Source organism: Eublepharis macularius, chromosome 3 (assembly GCF_028583425.1).
Source record: "Eublepharis macularius isolate TG4126 chromosome 3, MPM_Emac_v1.0, whole genome shotgun sequence".
Lineage (NCBI taxonomy): Eukaryota > Metazoa > Chordata > Lepidosauria > Squamata > Eublepharidae > Eublepharis > Eublepharis macularius.
Window position 1 is genome coordinate 90,153,256 of NC_072792.1, and position 13,977 is coordinate 90,167,232.

Below are 13,977 nucleotides of genomic sequence, written 5' to 3' on the forward strand. Positions count from 1 at the left end.
CGTCTTGGCTATCTGCATTAAAAACATAAGAAGAACCATACTAGATCAGATCAAAGGCCCATCCAATTCACCATCTGTTCACGCAGTGGCTGACCAGCTGCCTTTAGGAAGCTCACAAGCAGAACAACTGCAACAGCATTCTGATCTCTCTTCTTCTTCGTCTCCCAGTTATCCCTAATCTAGCCATCTCTGCTCCTTGACTTTGATTTGTCTATATCTATTTGCTAGTCATACTCTCATATTTGTTCTTAGTCCAAATTCTCTTCCTCGTGGTCCCTTTGGCCCAGTCCTGCAATTTGGGTGGGTGACTGAATGAAAATTCTCTTATATCCCGTTCAATTTCTTCTGATCTTAGTCACGGACTAGGAGCTGACCCCATTGTCATACTGCTTATTGCTTGTTCTTACTATGTTCTGCCTAGAATGGGTATAGGCAGGGAATATTGCTGCTGCTGCTTTCTTTACACTTCCTATTCCTTGATTCTCAGCAGAAATTCTGAATCTGCTCTTTAATTCCAAGATTAAAGTAAAAAAATGAACTATTAATAGAATGCCTAATTTGGGCCTCTTTTATGCCATTTAATGTGTGGAGAGTTCACAGCTGGCCCCTGGATTTTCTGGGACACTTATACATGGACAAGTACATCTGGAGGTGGATAATGGTCTGCACAGTCAGAATTTGAAATTGCATTGAATCAGAGAGAAAGCCAAGAGTAACTCTACACATTCCTATGCAGGCCTTTGAGGAATAATGTATGATGATTACAGGGATGCTGATTGCAAGTCAGAAACTAGGTTAGGGGTCCCAGTGTAACAAAGAATAAAATGAGGTTGCAGATTGATAGGTTGGTTAATGCAAAGCTGAAGCTTGAGTGACTAGAACAATGTTCTTTTGTCTTTCAGCAACATAGCACAAGTGCTGATGTCTGGCAATGCAAAACTGACTCTGCTGAAGAGGAATGGCAGCTGAACATGTCTGCCTTGACTGCAATGCTAATGCACAGCATGACCAAGTCAATAATGGCTTTTATGTTGTCCACGTCAAAGCACTTGCTCAATAACTCAGCAGCGCAGTTTAACAGTGCCTTCTGCCACTTCTGGCCTTTAACAACTTTTGGTCTGCAAACAAAGCACAGTAAAATTCCCAGCACTAGCATTCCAGTGAAGATGGCTGCTTAGACAAGCAATGTGTTCAGAGAAGAAAACAAATAGGCCTCTTGTCATTGTTAGCAGACCAAATCAAGTGGAATACATCATGCCTCATAGCGTTTTGTTGTTTCTGCAATTGCTCTGTGAAAGACAGTGAGTGTGAGAGAGGAAAAGTATTACTTGGAGTGATCACTGCATGAGTAGATGCATTATTGCTCAGATGGCAAAAGAAATAAGGTGCCGCTGTGTCACATACATGTCTTCTCTACTACTGCTCGTACATGTAATCTTTTACCATTTGAATAGGTTGTACACTCCAATCCAGCAAGGGAGATCTCTGAGTAGAAGCAGGCTTCTGCGTGTGGATCTCCTTGCAGGATCAGGAAGCACGTGTACATCTGAAATATCTCTTGCTGCACATGACAGAACGGATGGGGGGATCACATGGCTATGCCTGAAGTTCCTTCCAAACTTGTTCTCATAGTGGAAAATTATAGTTTGTCATTATATCTGAATGAAATTAAAGAAAAGTAGTTCAGCCTCGTGTGATCAGAAATTGTGTGGTCTAGATTCCGATTTTGTAGCTTCACATTTTCGAGAGCATTCTGGTTATCTATTATTATGTATCACATGTCTAATATCACCCTTCCTCTAAGGAGTTCAGGGAAGTATACCTGATTTCCCCCTTTTCTATTTTATCCTTGCAACCACCTCTGAGGTAAGTTAAGCTAAGAGAGAGAAACTGGCCCCGGGTCACCCAAAGAGCTTTAATAACAGATTTCAATGGGCTTAGACTGGAGTAACTTTGCTTAGGATTCCACTGTCAGTGTAAAGTTAAACTTGGGTCTCCGCAACCTGATACTCTAACCATACTACAGATCCTCATCAAATAATTTCCTCTTTTAAAATTTGCCTTCAGTCTCTGTGAGAAAGGCAAATTATAAATGAAGCAAGTAAGTAAAGAGGGCCAAGAAAAATCAACAGATGTAGATAGTTGTGTTGATCAACAGAAAAATCCAAAACCAAAAGTTGTGTAATATTTTCTTAACAGATCTGACCAAAACATTACAAAGTGGAATACTAACCAAACACTTCCACACTGTTTTGTTATATTTTGGTTTTATTAAAAGGTATTAAATTAAGAAAGATCAATGCAATTATTCATGACCTAAATAAAAACCCAAATAAATAAATAAAGAATGCCAAGTCTGGGGAACCCCTGAAGTAGGACATGATACTAACAGCATTCCTCTGTCATCTGTCCTTATCATCTAGCATTCAGAGTATACTGAATGGAACTTGGAGGTTCCATTCAGTCATCATGGTTGATAACAAAGACTTTCATGGGCAGAGCTGGGGTGACAGACAGGAACTACACTTGAGTGGAGCAAGAGAGGAGGATGACACTTTTCTTAAATAGAAGGAAAATATTTGAATTTCCCAAATGTAGCAAAACAAAATCAGATTTCATAGCTGATGGTTCCATTTATCAGAGAAAAGAAATGGCAAACGTTATTGTGATGGACAGGAATAATTCCAGCTCTGTCTCTCCTGGGAAAGAGCCAATGACAGCTGGCAGAATGCTGGGTTGGTGACAACTGAAAGTCCGTTGGGAGATCAATTAAGGAAGTTACTGGAGGAGAGCAGGTTTGGAAGCTGCTGAGGAGGAGAGCAGCAGAGTTATTGCTGGCTGTTAACACCGGTTCTGATACATAGTAACCATTTCCTGCTTAACCACATTATCAGTGCAATTCTAAGCAGAGTTACTCCAGTCTAAGCTTGTTGAAATCAATGGGCTTAGACTGGAGTAACTCTTCTGAGGATTACACTGTAAATTGATGAGTTTTAAAATTATTCTCTTCAGTGTTCTACATTGTCATTATTGTGTTCTACGTTGTCATTATTCTTTTTTCTGGTTTAACCCTGGCTGGCTTGAAGTTGTTGGCTGAGGGGAAATAAAACATGCTCACATGAAACTCAAACACTCTGGTCATGACAAATGGGCTAAATTTAATAAATAGTGACAAAATATATATGGGAAGTAAACACTAAATTCCCTTTCCCCAATAGCCCTGGGCTGTAGCTGGGTGAGGGGAAGTAAATATAGGAAGCTGGCTGCCAGTCTAGTGGAGTCTCTGGAAAGAGGAGAGATGGGACCCAGTGTGGATATAGGTCAGGGCTCTCTACCTGATAAACAGATGTTAGACAGGAGGTGTGTTAACTGCTTGTGAAGCCTCACACACACAGAAGGAAGTTTAAGGAGGGTGGCAGTGTACAGGGGGTGGTGGTGTCACAGTTATCTTCTTTAAGCAGGAGTCTCCCAGCCACATACAAAAAAACCCAGCAGGACGGAGCAGACTGACCATTTAACTTACAGGGACATTTCCTGGTGTGCCACTACTCCAGAGGGTCTCTGGTAGCCAGGAGCAAGCAAAGCCAAGCCCCAGCACCTTTGCCAGTGCCTCTGGTCTCCCTTTGTCAGCAATTACAACTGGTGTCAGTTTACCAATAGTCTACTCCTGCACAGCTGCGGGGTTGGGGGGGGGAGAGAAAGCAATAGGTGAACTTATGTCCATTGTTAGCACCACTGAGCTGATGGGCCCTGAAGCCACAACTCATCACTTGCTCCAAGGCCATTTTCACTCCAGTCCACTCCTGCAGCAACCTGTTTGTGGTTCTCCCAAGCACTCCCCATGGCTCTTACATGTGACTTTCTTGAAACTATTTCACATCAGTGTTCTCTACTCAACACACCTTATCCATGAACATAGATTCTGCAACTGTTAAAATAAAATACATTCCTGCCTCTATTTTCAAATTTACTTTACATTCCATCCTATGCAATTTTAGAGATTTTTCTTCTTCTACCACTGGAGGGAGCCACAGTTATAGAGAAATGAAATTTCACATCACATTGCATTATTTCATTGTTCCTACTTGCTTCTGTTACTTCAGACCAGAGCTGGCCCAAGGGGGGGGGGGGTTCCTGTGCAAGATACCCTCCAGTGGTCTCTCCTGATAAGCATAATGTCATCCCCTTCTACTTCCTCTGCTCTGCTTCCTCTACATGTATGCACACATGCACATCCTGCTTTACTCTCACTTTCTAAACAGGTGCTTTTCGTGGTCATAGATGCAGAGGAGTTAGCCGTGTAAGTCTGTGGTAGCAAAATCAAAAAGAGTCCAGTAGCACCTCTACGCAAAAGAATAAATGGACACAAATTTGACATTAGAAATGGAAACGTCCAGAAACCAGTGGGAGAACACTTCAACCTACCAGGACATTCCATCAAAGACTTAAAGGTCGCTGTAGTTCAACAGAAACCTTCCAAAAACAAAATCCAACAGGAGGCTGCTGAACTGGAATTCATATGCAAATTTGACTCTGTCAAGCTGGGACTGAATAGGGACTATGAATGATTATCACATTATCACAGGTAACAGATTTCCTTTACAGAGGCGGGGTCTGGGGGAGCTCAGTGGCACCTGGTGTGGGCTTTCGGGGACCACAGATCTCTTTGTCAGATGCATCTGGCAAGGAGAGCTGTGGTTATCGAAGGCTGATACTGCATTGGAATTGGATGGTCTAGCTGTTTGGCTGCTACAAACTAACAGGGCAAACTCCTTTGAAGCCAACTGATCCACACACCAAAAGGCGATGTTTACATATACTAGCAAAGGAATGTTTTGGTTTCCCCCCCTAATTGCCTCTTCTCTCTCCTCCCCTTCTTTCCCTCCTCTCTGTATTTGACCAGTCTCTGTATCATGCGTCTGACGAAGAGAACTTGATTCTCGAAAGCTTATGCTACAATAAAATTGGTTAGTCTTAAAGGTGCTAATGGACTCTTTTTGATTTTTCTAAACAGGAACTTTGACATTACCCTAGAAGATTTTATGATGTTGTAAGGGTCTCCCAGTAGATCTCCTCTCTGTGGGAGGCAACAGACCATAGTTCTCTTGCTGTCTCCATTTGGTGCCCCTCCCATCAAGAAAAAAATGATTTTCTCTGGTATCAAACTTTCCAGGTTTCTTGGGGGAGGGGGTTTCTTGCAATTGCAACATGAGAGAGACATGTTCCACAGCCTCCCTCCCTTACAGATGCTTCTCCTATCAGGAAATAGATTGTCCCAGAAGTCTCCATGACATCATAGGGGCCTCTGGAGCATCCAAGCTAAATCTGGGGACATAGGATACCCAAGTTACTTTGAGCTTTCTTGGCTACAGCATTAACATCAGCCGGGCCAGGAGAAGTGGTGGAGAGACCTGTCCTAGAGTTCTACTAGAACAGGCTACCCACATATTCCATCCCACTGTCTGGTGACCTCATGGATGAAAGACTAGTTCCAAAAGTGGTTGTTCAAACTAGCTCATGTAGAATGGCCTCTACAGGTCTCTCCATTCTAAGTGAGGAGTTTACCTTGCTGACCAAGGTTCCAAAATATGAGAGATGAATAAAGAGATTTCTACTCCCAATGTAATTCTTCTATGCAACTCTGCCACCATAGAACAATGTAAAGCTCTGCAGTCTTCCTAATAAGTAAACTGTCTCTTTAAGGCACTCTACAAAAGATCAGCTCTCTTCTAGATTAATTCTACAAGTTCTTTTTGTATTTCTTATATCCATTTTTGTGGAAATTAGTCAAATGCCTGGAAATCAAGCCTGCCTTTAAAATCTTTATATTTGAAAGAGATTTCCTTAATCTTTCCCTGGTTCTCTGGTTAATCCAGTCCAAGAGACGGCTGTTAAATGTCATGCAAAATGACCCCATTTTCAATAACTTTTATAACTTTTTATAAAAGTTATTGAATATATAAGAGAGAGAAACTGAGCAAACATTTATAAGTAAGCAAAGGATTAAATAAAAGTAGGAAATCAAATGTTTCCTTGCCCCCCCCCAAATCAAACCATAACCCTAGATGAAAATATTCAGAAAAAGTGTAAACCCAGCCCACCAAAAAATGACTGGTTAAACGAAGAACTACATTTCTTAGTTCGCATCTGAAGGAAACTATATGGTAGATCTCATGGAAAGGAAAGACTTGCAGCCAAAGGTCACGGCATAATAACTGAAGCAATCTCTTGTGTGACACCAGGAGCTTCCGAAACCCGTCTATTGGTCTGTCTATTCATGTCCGTTATTCATTGAGAAATGGAATAGGTTGTGAGCAGTCACATTGGAGTGGATTGGTGATCTTCCAGGAATATCTGTGCCCAAGAAGAAGTATGTTTCATACGAAACGGGAATTGTATAAGATGCCCGCATAATCCCGTCGGCACCTGTGGATTTTACATCTATTTGGACTGGAGCCACCTCCTTAGGACTGTATTGTGACTCTCTCTTTAGTATGTTCCCCATTGTGGGCTTGTTTCGGACATTCACATAATGACTCGGACAATTGAATTGTAAAAATTATATTTATTCTAATCATTGCATATTATCTATTTGCACTTTGCACTTTGCATGTTTGCACCATTGAAATGTTTACATAAAAAGGAGTAAGCATTTATTGTATATTCCCGGACTTGTTGTTTGAGCCTCCAGGTAGTGGCTGGAGATCTCCTGGAATTACAACTGGTCTCCAGGCCACAGAGATCAATTCACCTGGTGAAAATGGCTATTTTGGGGGGTGGACTATATGGAATTATGCCATGCCAAAGGGGTCATCTGCCCTTGACCCCTTTTAACCTGGCTTTAGGCCAGGCTACAGGAGGAAGGCAGCATGGATATCCATTTGAAAGTAAAAAAAGAGTTGTGCCTCTTTATGGCTCTTACTGGATTTATCAGCAGCCTTTGATACTATGGACCATGCCACCTTGTTGAGATGCTTGGAGGTAAATGCAGGGATTGAAGGATGTGCCTTGGACTGGTTTAAAGAATTCCTTATGGGTAGGCATCAGAAAGTTGCTGTCAGAGACAAGATGTCATCAGTGTGAGACCTGCCTTGTGGTGTTCATCATGATTCAGTCTTATCCCTCCATGCTATTGAAGTAAGCTGTCATTAATATACTGATGACACCTTGTTCTGTATTTCTCTGTCTAAATCATCTGGTGATGCTGCACAGGTCGTGAGCTGCTGCCTTACTATTCTGGTTAAATGGCTAAGGGAGAACAAGTTGTAATGGAATGCTAATGTCACGTGGAAAGGTTGAGGTCTTGAAGGACATTGTGCTTCCCATGTTTGATGGAGTCCAGCTGACATTCACTGTCCCAGGCTCTAGGGGTTATTCTGTATCCAGCATTATTGTGATAAAGCAAGGCAATAGAACTGCAAAACAGGTATTCTTCTAACTTCTTTTAGCCCTAAAGATGGGCCTTACTTCAGCTGATTTGGCCTTGTGGATCCATGCTATGGTTACCTTAAGATGGAAGATAGGGGGAGAACGGGAGAGAAACTTACCAAAACAGCATCCCATGACCCCATGACATCACTTTCAGCTGCATAACCAGAAGTGGCATTGCCCTTCTATTCCCTCCTTCCCCCTTCCAAGACGCATTGAGTAACCAAGGCAGAGGGTAGGAGGTTGCATGCCAAGTGGGCAACCTGTCCACCCTAGTTTTACATGCTCTGCCCTTAAATACAACTGGGAAACCCTAACTGGTACACAACACTTCAGCCTGAGGAGGTCAGGAAGGCCCCCCACACTTCAATCATTTCACAGAATGTGCAAAATGGTAATGTTCCAGAGAGATTTCTTTGAAAGGATTAGAACTGTAGTTTTGAATCCTACTGCAGTATTTATTGGAGGTCTTTGTCGTCTGATCAAATTGTTTTTTTAGTACTCCGCCTTGAGTCTCAGTGAGAAAGGCAGGTTACAATGAAGTAAATAATATAAATATAATAAAATTATATGACACAGCAATGAAGGCTTTGGATACTTTAAAAGCCTAATATTTTTTTATTTTTATATTTTTCATAACTACAAAACACTACACAAGACTATCACAAGGAAAGGGGAGAGGGAAGGGACAAAGGGGGGTGGAAAAAGAAAAGGGGGGGAATGAACTACAAACACTAAACACTACACTTCAATGTTTCCCTTCATACTGTCATAATACAAAAATAGCTCCATAGGATAATGATGGAGTGGTTAATCATACAGAGAATAAACATTTCAAATTCTGATTAAACTTTCCTCCCCCTTCTAGGTCCCGGACACAGTTCTCTCTGTGCAACTGCTGTTGCGGTGCTCTCCTCCTCCTCCCCCCCCTCCGGCTCCTCCTTTTCTTCGTTCTTGGTGCAGCAGAGTTCTGGGTTTTTATTCTCAAAATCCTTTAGTTGATCTTCTGATAATATCTTATAGGCCTGATCTTTATATCTGAACCATATTCCTTCCGGGAATAACCATTTGTACTTTATTCCATGGTCCCTCAGAAGAGCTGCAAACTTTTTATATTTAAAACGCCGTTTCCGGACTAGAAATGGAACGTCCTTCAAAATCTTGACTTTCAAACCCATAAAGTCCAAGTCCGCATTGTATGAGTTATATAGGATGGTGTCCCGAATCTTTTTAGATGAAAAGTCAATAATGATCTCACGAGGCAACTGTCGCTTTGTTGCATATTTTGAAGAAGCCCGACGGACCTCCAAAATGGCGCTTTTAACCTCTTCTTTAGTCGTCCTCGCGGGTATCGCCAATAGTTCCGAGACCACCTCCCACAGATCCTCTTTTTCCTCCTCTTTCACATTTTGGAGACGCAAAATTGTCTGCGTTCGTTCCACCTGTAGCCCGATCAGCTGGTTCTCCACCAACTTCAGCTCCTTTTTTGTAGCCTTCACAAGTGACGCACTTTCCAGAGCAGACTTCTCTGCCCCCCCCCCGCTGCTGCCTTAATGGTTTTCACCTCGCTTTCAATTAAGCCCACCCTTTGATCAGTTTCGTTCAGCTTGTCAACAAAGGGTTTTATGGCTTCCACCACCGCCCTGCGCACCAACTCTTCGAGCGACTCCCCCTTCTGCAAGGTAGCCGAGATTGACTTACCAAGAGCGGGACTTTGCTTCTTTGCTGCCATTTGGGGGGGGGGGGCGCCAACAAAATTCTGGAACTCAACGAAGGGGAAGAGCGAGTCTTCTTCAGATCAACCTCTCCTTCACAAACGCTTGTAGAACAGAAGGGATTCGCTTGTTTACAGGCTTCCGCCTGTTTCTTTTACTTGCCGTTTCTCGTTGCCTGGCGGCACTCGAGGCGCCGCGCACGTCTGCCGGCCTCCATAGGGACAAACGGGCAATTCCCCCCCCGCATTGATTTCGGGGAGTTCTTCCCGCCGTGTCCCGGACCCTGGCTCCCTCCCTGGGAGTCCTGGGGGCTAATCCTTGCGGATCAGCCGCCCGGTCAGGGTGCCCGGTCGTTTCCTCCCAGACCAGCCGAGAGGAGCGTCCGGCATGGCTGAGAAAACGAAACCGAACCCCTGATACTTTAAAAGCCTAATAGATGGATCATGGCAAGAGCTTTTGTGAACCATAACCCATTTTGTCAGATGTATGAAGTAGGCACTTAGTGGGCAGAAGTACATATGGATATGAAATGAAGAAGCACATTTGTATGATGCTATTATGAAGTCAGAAGACTCAGCAATCCAAGGCATAGGTATTACTTTACTAAGTGTAGATGAAAACCAGCTTCAATCAAAAGTATGCTCAAATATGTCAACTTTCAAGATACACCATATCATAACTGTTCACTATCTTTCTTCAGATAATAACCATCAAACAATGAAATATACAAGAAAAAATACTGCTACTTAACATTCTTTCTAATTACAAACCACAGACACAATCTTCTCCCAGCCTTTCTGTTTCTTATATCTTGATTATATTTCTTTGGCTTTATATACACAATCCTGACACTTCTAAAGAGATAAAAGGTCCAGAGATGTTGGTGTATCTTGGGAAACACAAAAATAGTTTTGAAATTGCTGCTTTATTCTTTCAGTTATTTGTTCTTTGAAATTCAGCTTTCATCAGTCAGTAGAATTGAAACTTGGAGCCAAGAAGTGAAGGCTCCTCTAATGATCCTAAAATAATTGAGAATTTACTGATTTCAGTTCAACCATACCATTCATATTATGTCTGAGGACAGCTATGCTAGCTTCCTCCAAGTCTGCACTCCAGGTGGTGTCGATGCGGTGGGAGGCAGCTTGCAGAAATGATGGCATGGGATTTTCCCTGTCATATTATTCTTGCCTTGTACATAAACACTTCTTGTTCTTCCACATTCTCCAACTTCTTGTTTCTTTCCATAACAAAGCTGCATCCTAAATTGACTCTGTACCAGAATACAGGAAAATAAAGCAATAGCACGGATGTGCCAGACTAAGCAGGATATTGTTTCTATTCCAACATTTGACAAAGAAAAAAATCTTGTTTTATGTTAAGTGAAGGAAGATTTGTTCCAGAGGAATAGCTGTTAGCCGTGTGTCTGATGGCGCTTACTCCCACATTGGGTTTTGGCCCAGTTAGCTTTGCTACTGAGAGGCGATTCCACCCCCCACCCTGCCACTTCCACACATCACTGTAGTACTTTCATGCAACCTTTTTCAGCTTTCCCCTCCCTTTCCTTCTTTACTATGATCTTTTAAGAAAGAATGCAGGAGAGCTGGGGATGTGAAAAGTCCAAATATTTCCCAATCCCACCCACATTAGCACCATTGTCCCTGTTCCAGTCTCTGTGGCGGCTATTTCCTCCCCTACCCTCTGTATTACGTTATTTTTTGTTTTAAGTGGGGGGTGGTGATGGTGGAAACAGACATAATGCTAGTGTTATAACAACATTGTAATGGTTTTTTAAAAAAATCTTTCGCTGTCTTCGTTGTGGAGACATACCTTTCCCTTTATGCCTCTGAAAAAGCGGCTAAAGCCTTTCTGGGAATTCAGACAACTTAGCTTAGAATTCAGAGAAGTTAGCAGAGAGATAGTTATAACATTATACTATACCTATATGTCAATAGTTTTTTTAAAAAACACACACACACCAGAAATAGCTTAGCAGCATAGGGAGTGGGGAATAGCAGCCATAATGTGGTGCTGAGGCAAGGAAAGTGTGAAGAAAGCCACTCTGTGGAAGCCCTGTTGTTCTGAATCAGCAGCTGCAGCAGCAAGAAAATGACAGGGTATCACTGCTATGTAAAAATCACTGTAGTGGGTTCTAACCCACAAAATCCTGTGCCAAAATGCAGGGGTACTCAATTCACAGCTTGCAGGGAGTCACATTGGCAGTTACCAAAAGAGTCACACAAACACTGCATGCTCTGTACGCCATCCCACCAAATATACACATACAACAAAATAACTAACATTGAATATATAACTATATCCTCTTAAATTACTAGATTGCTCAGAAGTAATCTAGGATTGTCTGTTCTTGGTACTGTTGAACCTTAGGTAGCTCTTGTGTACCAGGACTGAAGGTGCTTCCTCTCTGCCTTCTCATAACTCAGCATGAGGCATAGCAGCTCAAGCAAGAGACTTTGATTGCCAAGGTACTCAGAGGACAGAAAGCTGGTTGTGGGGAAGGGGAGAGTAAAACCCACTACCTTCCCACTGCAGCCAGCTTGGTCTTTTCCTGGATGGCTACCATGGTGGTGGTTTTATTCTCTCTTCTCTGCAGCCAGATTGGGATGGGATGAGTGTGCTGAGGCTACAGAGAAGAGTGGTGGGTTGTTGGAGAGGACTGGCCCTTTATTTCCATCCCTGGTGTAAGGCAGGCAGCTCAGGGAGACTTGCAGCTTACCTATCCTCTAGTCCCTGTAACAAAAGCTGTTTCAAGGTGGGAACCACTCACCTACCCCAAGCCCTACAATGGCCATGCACACTTCCCTAGAACATTCGATGGGTGTCACATAGGGAAACAATACCCAGAAAAGCCATTGGTGGCATGCAAGAGACAGATGTGCCTCCTGACCTACTGAGAATCACTGCCATAATAGATCTGTTACAATGCAATCCTAAACAGAGCTACACCCTTCCAAGCCCACTTATTTTAATGGATTTAGAAGGGTGTAACTCTGCTTAAGATTCACCGTTAGTCTTTAAGGCACCACAAAGCTTAAAAAAATGCAAGAACATGATAGGACTACCTTCTCCCATATGAGCCTACACATCCATTCCCCACCTTTCCCCCCTGCTGACCAGGTAAGTGGTGGGGGGGTTAGGGTTGCCAGCCTCCAGGTGATACCTGGAGATCTCCTGGAATTACAACTGATCTCCCCTGGAGAAAATGGCTGCTATGAAAGGTGAACTCTATGGCAGTGTACCCAGCTGAGGCCCCTCCCCAAGCCTCACCTTCTCAAGGCTCCACTCCGAGAATCTCCAGGAATTTCCCAACCTGGACCTGGCAACCCTAGTGGGGAGTGAAAAATGGGAACGGGGGATTCCCTGCTCTGACAGGGAGAATGGGAATCCTAGGTGGATGGCAGCCAGCTTTAAACAAAAGGAATAGCAAATTCCCCTGTATACATAATTACTAAACTTATTTTTAAATTTTTATATTTATATATTTATATAAAGTGCAAGCTCAAATTAAAAATAAATGCATTTTACATAAAAACTTCCATACACAAGCAATATTATTATCAATTCCAGTATATCCTGTATACCCAAATTGGCTCCAGTATCTCTATATTCCAATTGTTCACACTTTTCCTATGATGTTGTGGACCATGAGTAAATTAGACACTAATAATAAATATTCATAAATACCAATAAATACTTCCATAAATAGAATAAATACTTGAACCACAATTTTACAGTAATCGTTATCAGCAATTGTTGGTATCTTAAATTCTCAATGAAATAAGAGTCCAAGCTCTCCTGTGAGTCCTTGTAGGTGCAATGTGTTCCTTCAAGTTCAAGGAAATCATCACTCATGAAGTCTTCTATTCATTATCCCTCTTCAAGTGTTCACAGCAATAAGAAATATTTACTCTAGGACCAAGATGTACAAATGAATGGTCACCAACAGACCCAGATGGAAATGGGTCATTCCTTGTAGGTTGTTCCGACAGGATGCTAGCTGGTTCCTGTTTCATGTAAATTTGTTCATGGAACAATTTATACCATTTCGTAGTCGTTTATTCAGTGTCAACGGCACCCATATCCATTTTCTGGGGCATGCATTTATTTTTAATTTGAGCATTTGCTCTTTATATAAAAATATAAAAATTTAAAAATACATTTAGCAATTGTGTTCACGGGGGAATTTGCTATTCCTTTTTGGCGTTTCTGGATTCCCGTGTAGCCCTCACTAGTCAGCTTTAAACAACTGGGCTGGGTTTTTTTTCTTCTGCTGCAGGTGTCTGTAGCTTGTGCATAGCTGGGGACATGAGTCAAAGGGCTCTTAGCCTGTGGTCTTGGCCTGTCAGATTGACCTGGTGAGCACAGGATGTACAGTGCATTTTTGGTGCTTTATATTGTAGTTGTGTGTGTGTGGGGGGGGATTCCTGGAGATTTGATGAAGTCTTAGGGAGAGAGCACAGCAGAAATGTGATGCCAGAGATGCCACCCTCCAAAACTGCCATTTCCTCCAGGAAAACTGATCTTTGTAGTTCTGTGAAAACTCCACCACGCCCCACCTGGCGAATGACAACCCTAACATAATTTAAAGATAGTTATGCTGTCCTTTTAATTAGGAATGTTGTAAGCATTAAAAACTGCTGAAAACAAAATTGCCTTCTCGCCCAATTTTATTCTAGTGTTGTATTTTTAGACTTGTTTTCATCCTTAAATATTTGTCAGAATTTCGTAATTTACTACTTTGTAGATTTCAGTTCTCGAGAAAAAACGTAACTTGCTCACGTAACGAAAAAGGGTTGTTTTACTGTTAGTTGTCACT